This window comes from Notolepis coatsorum, assembly GCF_963971535.1.
Source record: "Notolepis coatsorum genome assembly, chromosome: 4".
In the NCBI taxonomy this organism is placed as follows: domain Eukaryota; kingdom Metazoa; phylum Chordata; class Actinopteri; order Aulopiformes; family Paralepididae; genus Notolepis; species Notolepis coatsorum.
Window position 1 is genome coordinate 88,188,985 of NC_140168.1, and position 15,039 is coordinate 88,204,023.

Here is a 15,039-nt window from a genome sequence, read left to right on the forward strand (position 1 = left end):
ACCATATCCGGGACCAGAACAGGAATGCACTGTATGTGGAACCAAAACCAAAATACCCTCCAACCACCACTGCGCCAGAAATGTGGATCAACCCAGTCAGAGGTCAGCTATAATACAAGGCTCTGAGATAGTTTCATCCTCCTCACTGCAGATATCTACTATTTACAAATGTTTGTGAAATAAACTTGATTTTATACCCAAAAATATATATTTTCTGTGTTTTGGTCACTTCCTTTCCACTACCTTGCAGTCGGTCATCATTACCATTATCTTACTGTATGTGTTGAATAGCTCCCAAAATGTCCTGTCTTTTTATGCCCTATGGCAACCTACTCAACAATATTGGAACATGGTCAAAGTGTTGTCATAGATGCAACGCATTCTCAAATAGATTAAACGTCATGCCACTGAGTTTCTAGTGGATTAGATTCAAATGTATCATCCTTGTACAGCACAAATACAGTACAATGAAAAGTTTGCATCTAACCAGAGTGCAAGGTAACAGTAAAGTGCAAAACAATATACAATGTAACAAGTGATTATATGGAATAGATATAACAAAGCTACTGAGTAGGGGCGGCTACGTGGCGTAGTGGGCAAGGCGCTCGCCACGAATGCGGAGACGCTGGGCTCGCCTGTTCGAGCCCAGCGCTCCACATTGCTTTCAGTTTAGCTGGTCGTTCATACTAATACACATTGGCCGTATTAGGGGGTGGGAAACTGATGGGTGGGGATCGGGCGTTGTGGACAGCGACTCCTACAGGTCGGTTGGTGCGCCTGCGCAGTAGAATCAGGAAGTATCGGGGGCAGCGTGAGCCTCCCACGCGTTACTCCTCGCCACTGAGAGATCGAGCTGCACAGGTGAAAAGATGCGACTGCTGTTACCTCAAGTACCGGAGGGGACTTGTGCTATGTATGACTTAGTCCACATTGCAGCCGGCTTGTGGGAGGCAAGAAACAGCGTTCGTGACAGGGGAGGGTTGAATTGGATGATACGAAATTGGGATGGGAGAAAATATAGAAAATGGGAGAAAAAGTGGATAAAAAAAAAAAAAAAAAAGCTACAGAGTAATTGTGCTAATCTAATGTATGTACAGTAATACACTGGTAGTAAGCCATACTATCCAGTGGTATATATAAAGTATATATATAAAGTATATACAGTGTGTGGGTAGTATACGGGTATGTAAACAGGAATATATGCAGATATATTCATACAGATATAGATAAATGTATATGTACAGTATTGTACATAGCTACCATACAGTGTTATATGGATAAACTATAGATTGAGGTTGTGAGGTTTTGGTCCGCTCCCTGCCACACGCTCCGTTCCTTTAAGGTACTATGTGATTAATGCATTCCCCGCCACGCGCTCCGTTCCTTTAAGGTGCCGTGTTTGATTGGTGCTTTCCCCGCCACACGCTTTTGGAGCAAGTATCAATCTCATCCCGCAGCTGTCACAGCTTGTAATTAGCGCCCCTGAAGGCTTTATATGCTCAGACCCCCTTACTATCGATGTTGGGTTGTTTTGAATTACACCGCATATACCTGCCTTCCCCGTCGCTGTTGCTGTCTTTTTGCTCTCCAGGATCTTTTGTGGAGAACTGCTGTGGAGAACCTGGTTCCCCGTTCGGAGCTACGCCTCGTAATCTGCCCGCTTCTCGCGTTGCGCTCTGGTGAGTTTTTGGAGACTGTCTTTTGGATTATCAGTTTTTTGTGTGTTTGGTCTTCCCTGTCCCGCTTACAACTGGTACAAAACGCTGCTGCCAGACTGTTGACCGGAACCCGCAAGAGAGACCACATCACCCCTGTCCTTGCCTCCCTTCATTGGCTCCCAGTACGCTACAGGATAGATTTTAAGGTTCTCCTATTTGTTTTTAAAGCCCTTAATGGTCACACACCCTCCTACATCTCAGACCTCCTATCCCCCTATTCCAACACCAGGTCCCTCAGGTCAGCCGATCAGAGGCTCCTGACAGTCCGGAGGTCTAACCTCAAGCTCAGGGGGGGCCGTGCCTTTGCTATCGCAGCCCCTGAACTGTGGAACAGCATCCCCACCTCCATTAGGCTCGCCCCCTCGATAGATGCCTTCAAATCGAGGCTCAAAACCCACTTCTACCTACTAGCCTTTCCCGTTCACTGACTCATGCCCTGTTTTTCTATGTGTTTGCCTGTGTGCCCTCCCATAAAACGGAGTGTGATTGTTGTCTATATGTATCTTGTGTATTTACCCTCTGTACAGCACTTTGGTTGACACGCGTCATGTGAAATGTGCTTTATAAATAAATTTGATTGATTGATTGATTGATTGGTGAACACCGAAGAGATCCCGTTTTTGTTTGTACTGGACTCACCTAATTTTTGTGTTAGATTAACACTGAAGATACCGTATTGTTTTTTCTCTGGACTCTGCTAACTTGTGTGTGGTACACCGAAGATCAAGTCACTTGGATTTATACTGGATCAGTCACCTCTCTGCCTCTGTGTGTGCGCTGGGCTAACTCTGATTTCTCTCTCTCTCCGTTTCCACCGGGAGTGAAAGCTGGGAGGATCTGCAGAGCCGCTTCAACGTCACTAGCCAATTCCTCACCACTACCTACTGGGAGTATCTGCAGAGCCGCAACAATCTTCACATGCCAGATTCCCCGTTTGTTCAATTGCTGTACTTCATTCCATCTTGTGACTCTGTAAATAAATACGCCCTTGCTTTGGCTAACTCTGAACTTCCTCTCTGTGCCGTTGCGTTTGAGGTCGGTTACAAACCCTAACATTACGACCCAACCATGACGACCTCAGCCGACACAGAGATGGTCAGAACAGCGTTGGCAGTCCAGATAGAGTTAACCAGATCCCCTCTTGTCCCAGTAGTCCTGGGCCGGCCCTGGCTCGCGCTGCACGAGCCCCACATCGCCTGGTCCTCCGGTACCATCAGGGGGTGGAGCTCCTCCTGTCATGCCCAGTGTCTTCAGGCGGCGTCCTGTCCCTCGCCCCGGAGATCCGTTTGTGAGCCGCCTCCGGACCTCTCGACCATACCCCCCGAGTACCACGACCTCATGGAGGTTTTCAGTAAGTCCAGGGCTCAGGCCCTTCCGCCTCACCGGCCTTACGACTGTGCCATCGACCTCCGCTCAGGGGCTCCCCTTCCCGGCAGCCGCCTCTACAGTCTGACCGTCCCTGAGAAGGCAGCGATGGATCAATACATCTCTGAGTCCTTGGAAGCAGGACTCATTCGGCCTTCCTCCTCTCCTGTGGCGGCCGGCTTCTTCTTTGTTGGGAAGAAGGACGGAGACCTTCGACCCTGCATCGACTATCGCCAGCTCAACGAGATCACCATTAAGAACAAGTACCCTCTTCCTCTCATGAACTCCACCTTCGAGCCTCTCACCCAGGCTACCGTCTTTACCAAGCTGGACCTCCGGAGTGCCTACCATCTAGTCCGTATCCGAGAGGGCGATGAGTGGAAGACCGCCTTCAAGACTCCCAGGGGCCACTACGAGTACCTGGTTATGCCGTTCGGCCTCACCAACGCTCCGGCGGTATTCCAGGCGCTCATGAACGACGTCCTTCGTGACATGCTGGAGGAGTTTGTGGTAGTATACCTAGACGACATCCTCATCTTCTCCAAGACCCTTGAGGAACACATCCAGCATGTCCGCCGTGTGCTGGAGCGCCTCCTCCACAATCGGCTCTTCGTCAAGGTGGAGAAGTGTCGATTCCACTCCGACTCCGTCGATTACCTGGGCTTCATCGTGGAGAGAGGCTTGACCCGAGCTGATCCTCGCAAGATCCGGGCCATGGAGGAGTGGCCGGAACCCACCTCTCGGAAGGAGTTACAGAGCTTCCTCGGGTTCGCCAACTTCTACCGAAGGTTCATCCGGAACTACAGTCAAGTGGCGGAACCGCTTACCAGGCTGACCTCTCCCGCCCTGCCGTTCGACTGGTCCCCAGCGGCGTGTGCTGCGTTCCGCTCCCTCAAGAAGAGGTTCACTTCCGCCCCGATCTTGCTCCATCCAGACCCCAAGAGACAGTTCATCGTAGAGGTGGACGCCTCGGATACTGGACTGGGAGCTATCTTATCCCAGCGGTCGGCAACAGACCAGAAGGTACATCCGTGCGCCTTCTACTCGCGTCGTTTCCTCCCTGCCGAGAGGAACTATGACATCGGCAATCGGGAGCTGCTGGCGGTCGTGGCTGCCTTGGAGGAGTGGCGTCATTGGCTAGAGGGGGCCGAGGAGCCATTTACCATTTGGACGGACCACAAGAACCTGACGTACATCCGTGCTTCCAAGCGCCTCAAATGCCTGTCCAGAAGAACCGTCGCCGCAGCAAGGAGAGTACCTTCTCGGCACTAGAATGGCCAGCGGCCTGATGATAGTCTTTCCAGAGACCCTTGGCCCGACTGAGAGGTACAACCAGCTGGTCAGTGGTCAGATGGGTATCAGGCTCCACCCCTCTCCTCACAATAAGCCCTCTGTGGAGGTTCAGGCACTCCCACTCGGCCAGCAGACCTCGTAGGCCCGGACACAAGGGATGGCGGCGGTCTGGAGGTGGCGGTGCCCCCTGGGTCAGCCACTGATGGACTTGTCGCAGGTCCGGGTCCCCCTGCTGGCTCTGTTTCCAGTCCCGTGCCTCCGTGGCTGCCGCCTCCGTGTCCGCAGCTTCCTCCGCCTCCTTCTCCAGCGGGTCCCGTCCTTCCACTGCCTGGACCGCCGTGTTCCCCGTCTCTGGCAACCGAGACAACAGATCGGCATTCTGATTGACAGCCCCTGGCCGGTACTTGATTACGTAGGAGTAGTTCGCGAGCTGGGCCGCCCAGCGCTGCTCGTGTGCCCCCAGCCGGGCCGTTTCCAGATGCACCAGCGGATTATTGTCCGTGAAGATAGTAAACTGGGCCCCCCAGAGGTAATATTTGAATTTTTCGGTCACTGCCCACTTCAAAGCCAGCAGTTCCAATTTGAAGGAGCTGTAATTCTGGTCGTTGCGCTCGGTCTGGGACAGGGCACGGCTGGCGTAGGCGATGACCCGCTCCTGGCCCTCCTGCACCTGGGACAGGACTGCTCCCAGCCCCTCCAAGCTGGCATCCGTATAGAGCCTGAACGGCTGGCCGTAATCAGCGAAGGCCAAGATGGGGGCCTCCAACAGGTTCCTCTTCAGCTCCTCAAATGCCTGCCAAGATGGGGGCCTCCAACAGGTTCCTCTTCAGCTCCTCAAATGCCTGCTGACAGGGCAGCGCCCAGGTCACTGGTGCAGATGGTCGTCCAGCAGTGCCATGGAGCAGTCGGTTAAGAGGGGCGGCGATCCGGGCAAAGCCAGGGACGAACCGCCTGTAGTACCCCATGAATCCCAGGAATGACTTCACCTGTTTGGCTGTGGTGGGCACAGGCCAGCTGCGGACGGCCTGAATCTTCTCTGGGTCAGTTGCCACCCCCTGGCCGCTGACGATATGTCCCAGGTACCTCACCTCCCGGTGGAACAACCTGCACTTCCCTGGCTGGAGTTTGAGACCATGCTCCTGCAGGCGATGGAACACCATCTCGAGATGATCCAGGTGGCTCTGAAAGTCGGGGGAATAGACGATCACGTCATCCAGGTATATGAGGAGATGGTCATTCACCTGACCACCCAGGCAACGCTGCATCAATCGTTGAAAGGTGGCGGGGGCATTGCACAGACCAAAGGGCATCCGCTCGAACTGGTACAACCCCAGTGGTGTGGCGAAGGCTGTCTTCTCCTGGTCCTCCGGCGCCACTTCCACTTGCCAATACCCACTGGCCAGATCCAGGGTGCTGTACCAGGTCGCCTGGGTCAGATTGGTCAACGATTCCTCTATCCGGGGCAGCGGGTATGCATCCTTGTGGGTCACAGCGTTCAGCTTCCGGTAGTCTACGCAGAAGCGCCAGGATCCATCCTTCTTGCGGACCAACACCACTGGGGCCGCCCATGGACTGGAGCTCTCGCATACCACCTTGCTGTCGACCATCCCCTGCAGCAGCGTCCTCAGCTCTGCGTATAGCTTGGGTGGAATCGGACGGTACCTCTCCCGAATCGGTGGTACGGTTCCAGTGGGGATATTATGTTGAATCACCTTGGTACGTCCGAAGTACTCCTCATGTGCAGCGAATACATGGGTCCATCGGTGCAGCAGGGCCGCGAGCTTAGCCTCTTGGTCTCCGGTCAGTCCCTCTCCTCTCAGATCTAGGGCCGGATGGTCGGCAAGGGGGGATTCAGCCACTCGACGCACGTCCACTTCTACCACCCCAGGGCCGCTGTCCCTCAGAATCAGCTGGTTGGTCCCATGGATATCCTGCAGGGGGACCAAGGACACTGTGGCCAGGGAGCACCGCTGGGGGATCAGCACAGAGGAGAGGTGGGGGTTACAAATACGCAATGGCACCTTACCCCCCCGTACCCAGCTGATGGATCGAGCCACTCGCCAGCCACGCTCTCCTACCACCAGGTCAGTGTGGTCTTCCACTAACACCGGGCAGTCCAGGCGACTCATCCGTGGACTAACCTCTGCCCATACCACGATCTCCGACTCGGGAGGCACCAGGACAGGGGCCTGCCGCCGCAGTCTAGCTATGCCACTGGCCACATCGGCTGGGGGGGTGCTCTGTACCTGCTGACAGAGGTTAAACGCCTTTTCCCACACCCTCCGGGCCGTTGGAGGAACAGTGGAGGTGAAAGCTTCCCGCCCCGGGTGTCCCCCCTGAAATATGCCCTCCCAACATTTGGAGATAATGTTCATGCCCAACAACCCATATTCCGTACTAATACAGTCATCGTTTACAATCACCACTCCCCGACCCAGTACCTCAATACCGCTGATGGTAAAGTCCAGAACCACGTAGCCCACAAATGGAATTTGTAGCCCATTAGCCGCTCGCAGGGTCAGCCAGGGTAGTCCTCCAGGCCCCTGGAACCCTTCGCCCCCGAAATGGCGCTGAAAGAATGATTTGCCAAACATAGTCACCTGTGAACCCGTGTCCAGCACACTGTTGTAGGCCGTTCTGGGATACTGCTTCGACGCCGGGAGGTGGGATAGCTGGGGCAGCTCGGGTCTGGCAAGCCGCCGCCACCTCAGTGGACGCTCGTTCCTCCCACTCAATGGAGCTCGCTTCCTGCCGAACCTCCTCAAAAGTTGCCTCTGGGTTCCGTCTCAGGTGGCGCAGGAGTTCACGCTTGATAGGGCCTTCCCGGAGGCCTTTAGTGAACTGTGCCCTCAGCCTCTTATTTTCCTCCCCTGCCCCATCTGGGTCACTAACCCTCCATAGGTACAGGCACTCTCTAAGGCGCAGGGTGAACTCCTCTATCCCTTCCTTCTCCGCCTGCCTACAACAAAAAAAAACTTCTTGAAGGGTATCAGAAGACCTATGGTCTCCGTACTTTAGGGTTAACGCCCTGATTACTTCCTTAGGGGAAGCTTTAATAGTGGCTGAGAGGAGCATGGCTTCTCTATGTGCAGGGCCATCAAGGGAGCTAAACAGGAAATCTATTCCCTGTGGGGAGGGCAATGTCTGTGCTCGCAAAAAGGCCTCGACCTGGGTTAGCCATTGACTATATTTAGTGGTCCCTGGTTCTCCACTAAACTTAGGGACCCAATGCGACCCCAAGTACCAGGGCATCATGACTGCTCGCATCCCCGCTTCTCTAACATTCTCATCGACCATGTTTACTGTGGACTATGGGGAAACCCTACCGACTACGCCAATATATGTCACCTGACCCCCACGGGAAGCATCCAGGTCTAAGGCTAAGGTGTGCACATGCACGGATACTCTTCCCAAAGGGGCCACCGACCTACCACCATGAATTTCCCCAGGACCACAAACAGACACGGGAGAATGCGCCGAGAAACAGTAAGAAAGCTTTTATTGCATAAAAATAGATAGTTTAATACAAGGTTATATTTTGATATAAATAACTGGTCGGTTAGCCTATTTAAAAGACCCACGCCTCTTAAGCCTAAGGTAGTTTAAAAGGAGGAAGTGCTCCATGCCCCGTAAACCCACCCCCAGACTGTTACTCCCACCCACGTCACCTATCCCCGCCCCTGAGACACTACACACGTGAAGGAAAAAGAGTCTGCCCTGCACACGGGTCTATGACTATCAAACGTCAACTTAGAATCACACTATACCACACGGTTCACTGCAAACATCCTGAAATAAGCATCGATATCACACTATCCCTCGGGGAGCCACGGCAAATGATTTAGGCAGAATATAGGTAGATAAATACACACTAAGTGTTCACACGGTAAATTAAGGGGGTTTGAATAGGATAGTGGGTGTTGTTCACCGCTAGGGGTTGTGACCAGGCCTAGAATACTCCTCCCATATCCTAACCTAGGTCTGGGGCAGTGGAAGCGCTGAGTTACAAACAATACAAAAAAAAAGGTTAATGATAACCGGGGCCCGAAGCTGAGGGCCGGAAGGACGCCACCTCCTTCCGCTCCCGTAGCCCCTCTCGGCTTCGGGCTAAAAACTGTTCGGTCTGTACTGGGGTGTTTTAGGCCCTCCAAGCACCAGGCGTGCAATAATGTCCTTCCGCCTGTAATGAAAGGCACAGTCAGTAAGAGCAAGGTTCCCCCCGTTCACGGGTTCATCACAATGCACAATGGATTAGATATCCTCCATATGATTTAGAAAAGAGAGAAAAGGTAGTTCACAGAGGATGGATAATCCACAATACTAGGTTCCAGTCTTCGACAGTATTACTGGCTTTACTGTATGCCGTTCCGATAATCTTCAGCTTCACGCCACTAATAATATTCCTAATTCAAATGCAGTCACCGTTCGTCTATGTCTTCATTTACCACTCGGGAAAATAGTTCGTTTGTTTAGGCACGTATTCTACTGTCTTGCGTTCTTTACTCACGGCGCCCGGTGTGGCGATAATGTCCCTCCGGTCTGAAGCTCCACTCGTTTCCACTCTGGAGGAAACACCGCAGTCGCCGCTATGAACTGGTTCCACTGGAGGAAAGGTAAAAACACAAAAAGAGCCGTGTGTCCTCGCAGCCCTGCGTCCTCTGCTACCGTCCTCTCGACTCCCGTTCACGTTCTGCCATTGTCCGTCATTGATTCTCCTTTCAGTAGCGCCAGCACTTCCGGGCACCGCCCCCGTCACGCCAGCCAGCCAATCACCTCGCGCTCCCTCCAACGACGCTCCCCAGCTGCGTAAGAAGAAGAGGGCACACATGTGTAGCCTGTATAATGTTTACATACGCTACCCCCCCCTGGTGGTCCTGCACTCGCCTGCTGTAGCTGTCGTCTGCACAAAATCACCATCCTTCCAAGATGGCTCTCTCCGCTCCCGTCAGGACCTCCTGGACTCCACTCCGTCTAAACACACAACAGGGACAGCATGGTGCAGTACAGCGACGGTACTTCACATATCATTATCAGCTGATATTCACTTGCCTTTTCCATCAGCCAGGTATGTCTTTATGTCCTCTTCCAGACCATCCCGGGACACGTCCTCCTCTTTGGCTCCCGCAGGTATATACATACCCCCACCCGCGACACATCCCCTTAACAATTGTGTGTATTGAGCCGTACTGTATTGTACCGATTCTGCAATCTGTTAAATAAAGTTCATTCATTCATTCATGGAGGCGCAGAGAGAGAGATGGAGGCCAGAGAGAGCGAGAGATGGAGGCCAGAGAGAAATGGAGGCGAGAGAGAGAGGTGGAGGCGCAGAGAGAGAGATGGAGGCCAGAGAGAGAGATGGAGGCCAGAGAGAGAGGTGGAGGCCAGAGAGAGAGAGAGAGATGGAGGCGCAGAGAGAGAGGTGAAGGCACAGAGAGAGAGAGATGGAGGCGCAGAGAGAGAGAGATGGAGGCGCAGAGAGAGAGAGATGGAGGCGCAGAGAGAGAGATGGAGGCGCAGAGAGAGAGAGATGGAGGCGCAGAGAGAGAGAGATGGAGGCGCAGAGAGAGAGAGATGGAGGCGCAGAGAGAGAGATGGGGGTGCAGAGAGAGAGAGATGGAGGCCAGAGAGAGAGATGGGGGTGCAGAGAGAGAGAGATGGAGGCCAGAGAGAGAGATGGGGGTGCAGAGAGAGAGAGATGGAGGTGCAGAGAGAGAGAGATGGAGGCGCAGAGAGAGAGATGGGGGGCCAGAGAGAGAGATGGAGGCCAGAGAGAGAGATGGAGGTGCAGAAAGAGAGATGGAGGCGCAGAAAGAGAGAGATGGAGGTGCAGAGAGAGAGATGGAGGCGCAGAGAGAGAGATGGAGGTGCAGAGAGAGAGAGATGGAGGTGCAGAGAGAGAGAGATGGAGGCGCAGAGAGAGAGATGGAGGCGCAGAGAGAGAGATGGAGGCGCAGAGAGAGAGATGGAGGCGCAGAGAGAGAGATGAAGGCACAGAGAGAGAGAGATGGAGGTGCAGAGAGAGAGAGATGGAGGTGCAGAGAGAGAGAGATGGAGGTGCAGAGAGAGAGAGATGGAGGCGCAGAGAGAGAGATGGAGGCGCAGAGAGAGATGGAGGCGCAGAGAGAGAGATGGAGGTGCAGAGAGAGAGAGATGGAGGTGCAGAGAGAGAGAGATGGAGGCGCAGAGAGAGAGAGATGGAGGTGCAGAGAGAGAGATGGAGGTGCAGAGAGAGAGAGATGGAGGTGCAGAGAGAGAGATGAAGGCACAGAGAGAGAGAGATGGAGGTGCAGAGAGAGAGATGGAGGCCAGAGAGAGAGATGGAGGTGCAGAGAGAGAGAGATGGAGGTGCAGAGAGAGAGATGGAGGCCAGAGAGAGAGATGGAGGCCAGAGAGAGAGATGGAGGCGCAGAGAGAGAGAGATGGAGGTGCAGAGAGAGAGATGGAAGCCAGAGAGAGAGAAGGAGGTGCAGAGAGGGAGGTGGGGGGCCAGAGAGGGAGGTGGGGGGTGTTATGTACCCCAGTAGGGTGACGCAACACAAGGCCACAGAGAGGGTAGTATTTATTTTTATAAAACACAGCAACACAGAGAGCAAGGAGGACTACCAGTGGCACCAAATGAAATATAAAAGGAAATGAAAAAACCCACCCCCCCTTACAGGCGCGGACGCCCAAAAGTACAGGTGGCGGTGCTCACTTCTAAGACTGGTGTTTTTAACAGCAGGTCACCTACGTGATGCAAAATGTAGACCCCAGGGTATCTTCCTGTCAATTGTCCCTGTGTGCGAAAACAAAAGATTAATACATAGAAAAGTAATCACCATAGGCTGGGTGAACAGGGAACAAATATACAAAGGGTTAACAGAAATGTACTACAGGCAGGAGGAAAAATACACTAAACAGGCACAAAGAAAGAGATTTAGCCAGCTCTGATACCACAAATAACTTGAGCCGAGCTTTAGCAGCTCTATACCAAAAGCCCCCTCAACAGAGCTTTAACCAGCTCTGGTGCCAAAAACACCCTAAACAGAGCTTTAACCAGCTGAATTACCACACAAACAGAGAGCTCTACCACCAACACCACCAGATATAGTTACCACCACAGACACCGACAGAGCTCTGGCTAACACTGCACACACAGGGATATATGAAGGGATGTGGAGCTTGATTGCCTGACGAGCCTCAGCTGCAGCTGCTGCTGCTGTTGCTGTTGTTGTTGTTGTTGCTGTTTGGACTTTGGAGTGAGATGGTGATTGACCCTGAGAGATAGATATGTTACACAGGAGGGAGACAAAAAACAACAAAACAACCTGCCTACATACATAACACATAATATATATAATTCCCTATACAATACAATCTAATATACAAGGATACATACAAGGGAAATAATGATACAAGGACAGAGTCCGTAACAGGGGCCTTTGGCACAAGGCTTGGAGGAAAGTAAGGAATTGCTTGTGGGTCGGCTCTGGGTTTAAACCTTGTATTGTTTTAGTGCATGTATTCTTGTATTTAATATAATTGATGGTTCACATTGTCCTTTATGGGTATTGTTATGACCTGACCTTGAAATTCATCCAACTTTCACATCAACTGTTTCATCAACTGTTTCACCTTCGCGTGGGGTATGTCTGGGAGTGCTTGCATTCTTTCATTTATTTGCATTTATTTTAAATTTGTTGGACCTTATGGTGTTCTTGTTCTGTTCTTGACTTATTGTTATGTTTTCTTCTTGACTTGTTTAAAGAAGACCTGTACGGCCCATGGGGACATTAACGTGTGTTGTCGGGCCTTATAAATAAATTTGATTTGATTTGATTTGATCCAGGACTGTAGTCAAGAGTCCAAGTCCATTCCAGAATGAGGTCCTGTCAAATTCGACTCAAGACCCAAATCAGGTCCTTTTAGACGAGAGAATGAATTGGGCAATAAATTACGGTGTACGTGTCATGTCTCACAAGACTGAGACTAGTCCAAGTCCAAATAGGCACAAGACTAATCCAAGTCACCACCATATAGCAGTGGAGCGGGGTTGGGGTGTTGATCCTGGGGGGTCCAGTGGTCCTGGGGTGGGGAGGTGGGTTAGTGGGGGAGGAAATGTCTAATGTCTAATGTATTTTGTGGTGTTTGTGTTGTTTTTATTTTTACTCTGTATTTATTATTATTTTTGTTATCGAACCCGGTGTCTCTTGCGTTGGTGACGAGCGCAATGTCCGCTGCGCCACCCAGCCGCCCCTGTAGTTAATATTATTGAAGTATTGTCTTCTGGTGTCTTATGTATTATTGTATTGTGTTTTGTTTGTTGTGAAAAAAGGAAAATAAAAAAAACATTTTATAAAAAAAAAAAGCTTAGTCCAAGTCCAAATAGGCACAAGACTGAAACTAGAGGAGACAAGAGTTCAGACTTGAGTGCCACTACAATCCTGGTTTCAAGACACAAGTCTGAACATAAATCTATATAATATGACAAGTTCATTAACACTTTGGTTGCCTAAGGTTAAATTAATGATATACCATAGATTGCCAGCGCTATTTGTCTATGGAGAAAGTCCCCTTCTTTGCAGGGCTATAACTTTTTTAATTCTATTGCTACATTGCCATTATTAGGGCCCATTCAAAGTCCTATATGTATTGTTCATTGTGTAGCAACGTTAAACTTTTTCATTCACATATTCATAGTAAAGTATGGTCTAATGTATAAGTATGTTTTCATCTCTTTCTGCAGCTTTCTCCAGAACGTGATATATAGCCCCAAATGCATTATATTGATGATGAAATACAGTTTGATGGCAATCAGCGCGATATAAAAAATTCCAACTAGACGTACTTCTAGAAGTTACTACACGTCATCTGATGTTGACCGGATGGGCGAGGGGGCGTTTATAATTCCGTGGGCAGCGTTATACCAATCATCTAATGTGGGTCAAATGTTGATAATATCAGTTATTATCGAAGACGGTAACGTTACACGCTGAAACTCACCCCAGTCTCCGCGCGCCGTTGGGCGATCATCGTCGAGTAGAAATTTTATCATTATGGGATATATTATTACCCGGTCCATCTCCAGCTTGTATAATGGTATATACGTCCAAATCATGTTGTTTATCGAGTTATTGGCAATCGATCGCTATGTAGAGTGACGAGCTAGAGTCACGGGACATGTACCGAGTGGCCGGAAGCAATACGGACGTCTAGCAAAACCTCTAATGCGCTTCCTGTTAAGCGCTTGCGCCGATCGGCCACCAGATGGCGCTCCTGAACCGCCAGAGAGCTCAGTGGGTCCTGCTGGTGGATCTCAGGCCAGCGGAGGGACATTATGAATCCGATCGCAGATTTTTGAAATATTGATATAAAGACGACGTACAGCGTCCCCCGGCAACTTTAGCATGGCCAGCAAAGACGTCTAAAGACGGCTCCCGGCAGTCAAAGTGTTAAAACTGCATTTAACCCAGAAATGAATACAAATGGCTGGTGGGTGGTGAAGCTTTTAATGTCAGGCTGGCAATTGGGTGGACAATGGCGCACTCTTGTGGCCGTAATGGGAATTGTGCTGATTGATTGATTGATTGATTGATTGATTGATTGATTGATTGAAAACTTTATTAACAGATTTCAGAATGGGTACAATACAGTACAGCTCAATACAGACAACTGCTACGAGGATGAAGACCAGAAAAAGACTGTCGTCTTGTTTACATGGGTGTCCCCCATTTTCAATTCATCAAGACATTTATGACATACAAGACATACAAATATATACGGTACGGTGTAAAAAAGAGAAAACATCATAAAAATAATTAAATCCGAAGGGGAAGAAACTGTACATTGGAGGGGGAGGGGTGGGGGGGATTTTGACATTTACCGGGGGCCAGTTTCTAATTGCAGCCACCCGTAGGTGCTCTTTGAGAGCGGCCTAGGATCAGTCCACTAGAGATGAACCGCTGGTCTAGGATCAGTCCACTGGATGAACCGCTGGTCTAGGATCAGTCCACTGGATGAACTGCTGGTCTAGGATCAGTCCACTGGATGAACCGCTGGTCTAGGATCAGTCCACTACTGGATGAACCGCTGGTCTAGGATCAGTCCACTAGATGAACCGCTGGTCTAGGATCAGTCCACTAGATGAACCGCTGGTCTAGGATCAGTCCACTAGATGAACCGCTGGACTAGGATCAGTCCACTACTAGATGAACCGCTGGTCTAGGATCAGTCCACTAGATGAACCGCTGGTCTAGGATCAGTCCACTGGAAGAACCGCTGGTCTATGATCAGTCCACTAGATGAACCGCTGATCAATGATCAGTCGACTAGATGAACCGCTGGTCTAGGATCAGTCCACTGGAAGAACCGCTGGACTAGGATCAGTCCACTGGATGAACCGCTGGACTAGGATCAGTCCACTGGATGAACCGCTGGTCTATGATCAGTCCACTGGATGAACCGCTGGACTAGGATCAGTCCACTGGATGAACCGCTGGTCTATGATCAGTCCACTGGATGAACCGCTGGACTAGGATCAGTCCACTGGATGAACCGCTGGACTATGATCAGTCCACTCCACACACTGAGAGAATAGCTTACAAAAGAAAAGGGTTTCTCATTCCTACGGGCTGCTTACTTTCATCTTGAATCATTACTCTATAGTCCCCAGCTCCAGTATACT